This window comes from Rhinopithecus bieti, unplaced genomic scaffold, assembly GCF_001698545.2.
Source record: "Rhinopithecus bieti isolate Rb0 unplaced genomic scaffold, ASM169854v2 scaffold_23748, whole genome shotgun sequence".
Lineage (NCBI taxonomy): Eukaryota > Metazoa > Chordata > Mammalia > Primates > Cercopithecidae > Rhinopithecus > Rhinopithecus bieti.
The window spans coordinates 826,483-829,569 of NW_016811596.1; the positions used below are offsets into that span (position 1 = coordinate 826,483).

General features: G+C 45.0%; 1 pseudogene; it reads right to left on the reverse strand.

The window, feature by feature from the left end:
* Positions 1-898: 898 nt before the first annotated feature.
* LOC108543655 (splicing factor 45 pseudogene) lies at positions 899-2,094 on the reverse strand (annotated as a pseudogene).
* Between the last annotated feature and the right edge of the window lie 993 nt (positions 2,095-3,087).

The window sequence follows — 3,087 nt, forward strand, 5'->3', positions numbered from 1 at the left end:
GGTTTTTATGTCCACCAATCTGTTGAATCCGGTCATATCCAAGTTCTCAACAATTTTCATTTTGACAAATCCAGAGGCCAGTTCCTGTCTTTTTCTTATTGTATTCAGAGCAGCATTTGTCCCATGACTTAATTCTTTATTTCCCCCCCGCCCCCCAGTCTCTCATTTCTTCTTCTGAGAGACCACATATTTTTGGTAAGGAGATTGCCTGATCTTATTAAAAGTGCTATAGGACTTGATCTCTCTCCTCTTCACTTCTCTATCTTTTCTCTATAGGTGACTTTATTCGGTTCCTAGACTTTAATCTCTATCTATATGCCGTGATTTTTCCATTTTATATCTACAGCCCTGACCTTGAGTTCTAGATTCACAATCTTCTACCTGGTTGATACAGCCACTTGGTGGTCTACTAGATACAGTCAATTTAACCTGCTCCAGCCACCCCCATCAAAAAAACTTGATTTCTCTCCACTAACAAACTTGCTCCTTCCCTACTTTTCTCCATCTCAGTTTATAAGACTACCATTTATTTGGTGGTCAAGGCAAAAACCTAGGTTTCATCCTTAATTTCTACCTTTCCATCACCAATCATCAGCAACCTCTGTTAGTTCTGCCTCCAGATTATGTGCCAAATCCACTACTCTTTATCTCTTATTACTGCCTCCCATCTCTCCAACCTTATCTCTAACATTTTCTTTTTGTTTGGTTTTTAAACGGATTTTTATACTATATTAAAAAAAAACAAAATAAAAAAGGGATCAATCAACATATATCTTAGAAGTCCCTCCAAGAGTCTCAGTGTGCAACAGCCATGGAAGCTGTGACCTTTTTCCTTCTTTACTCAGCTTGTAGTTCATTTAAGGATCACCGGAGATGACTTGTGTTCTAGTTCTTAAAATCAAACTTGTTCTGCCAAATCCAAGACCCTGAATTTTTCCAAACTGTAGAAACATGCATTTGCCACCCATCCACCCAAATACCTCCCATTCGAGTCAATAACTGCTTGAATTGCTGATTTAACTCTCTCAAATTCTAAAAATATCCGTACTGCTTCATCATCAAGGGCACCAGAATTTCAAACAACACACTTTTCCCAACTTTGCCATATTTTTCACATTCTTCCCTGGTTTCAACTTCCAAGTCTTCATCCACCTTTCTGGCACCAACCATGTTCCTTAGTAGGGCCACTTTAGTAGGACACTTAAGTATTGCAGTCAGGGATTTGAATCTGACTTCTTGGATGCATCTTTCTCTGTGGCGTCACTCACGATGATCTTGCCACCCAGCTTGCTGGTCTTCTCCACCGACAGGGTGGTGCTCGGCCCCTGCTCGTGCTTCCCCAGACCCCGACCCTCCCGGAAGCCGTACTTCCGTATGCTCTTGTGCACCACCGTGCCCCTCCAAGTTAGCGAGGAAGGAGTTGTGCTGGGCCGGGTTGGAGATCTCGGTCTGTCTTGTTCCTCGTACACTGGGGGAGGACTGGCAGTTTTGGAAGACTGTGATTGAAGTCTTGAGTCCTCTTCATAAGGAAAATCTCGGGGTAACTCTGTCTTTTTCTACCAGAGAAGTGGGTGGGGCAATGGCAGCTCCGCCCATAATTGTTTTCCTCCTCTCTCGCTCCTAATCTTCATCCTCATCACAATCTGGATCTGATCTCCTTGAAAACTCACTTGCATCATGTCTGTGTTTATGCCTTTTTGCTCTTTCTTCTATTTGCTTTTGTCTTTCCAGCTCCCGCTGTCTTTGTCATTCCTCTCTGGCGTTTCACTACTTTCTCACAATCGTTGGGAAACATGGGATCATATTCGTCAGCTAAGGGAATCAGAACTTCCCCTGCAGAAAAGCCAGTGGGAACAAGATCCTTCAGCGCAGCTGGTACATGCGGTGGTGTGTCCACAATTTGCCGGTCATCTGAGGAGCCACCTCGTTTTAGGTCAATGACGGGGGCAAGAACTGCACTTTGTTTTGTCCTTTGGCCTTTGAGTGAGAGCTGCCTTCTTCACCTGAAGCTGACTGCAGAAGTTTGGGTTTTTTGGACCTGCCTTCTGTTTTTGAGTCACTGGTTTCCTCTCCCCGGTCATCGTATAGGGACATCTTTTCTTCAGATTAATGCCTGCCCGCCTGCCGACTCTGCCCATGGGCCGAGGCGGTGGCAGCGTGGAGCCTGGAGCCGGGGAGGCAGGAGCCCAAGGCGGCGCCACCCACCGCTGAGTCCGCGGGGCGCTCGGAGGCGCGGGGTCAGGGAGCGCGGGCTGCCGGGAGAGCGCGCCCCATCTCTAACATGTTCTTCTCACTCACTATGTTTCCCCAATCCCATCTCCTTCCTGCCTCTCCCCAGCTCTTCACATAGATACACCTGACTTCCCTGACTCCCTAATCTAAAAATGGATCTCGCCTCAATTATTCTCTATCACTGAGTCGCGACTTATTTTCTTCATAGTATTTAGCAGAATCTGAAATTGTTCTTTTTTGTGTGTGCTTGGCATCTGCTTCTTCAATAAAATATAAACTCTATCAGGCCAGGGCAGTATGTTCAGCTCCTAGAATATAGTTCTAGGGCTCAACACAATCAAACATGCACTTACCAAAATATCACTCTGGCTGGATAGCCGATTTAACACGCAGAGACCAGTTAGGAAGTTGCTAGGGCAGTTTGGGTGAGTGACGATGGGAGCTTGTACTAGGACCACAGAAGTGGTGAGAAGTGAATGGATTTCACAAATATTTGGGAAGAAAATCATTTGTCCTAGGCCACCCATGCAGGGACAACAGCAAACGAGAACAAGCTTGGCATGCTGAATGAACAAAAATGGGAGATGGAGCACACTGAAAAATGAAAAAATGGTAGGAGATGGGGCAGACAAGGGTATAATCATGTAGTACTCACAGGCCACAGTGTGAAGCTTGGGTTTTGTTTTAAATGTAATGGAAGCTATTGAATTGTGTAATCAGATTTACATTCTTAAAAGATCATTTTTAGTGCTACATTGAGAATAAATCATGGAGGAGGCAGCCAGGGTAGAAGCAGGCAGAGCACGTAACATGGCAATTGTAAAACCATAGAGAAGAATGAAGGTAGCTTGGGTT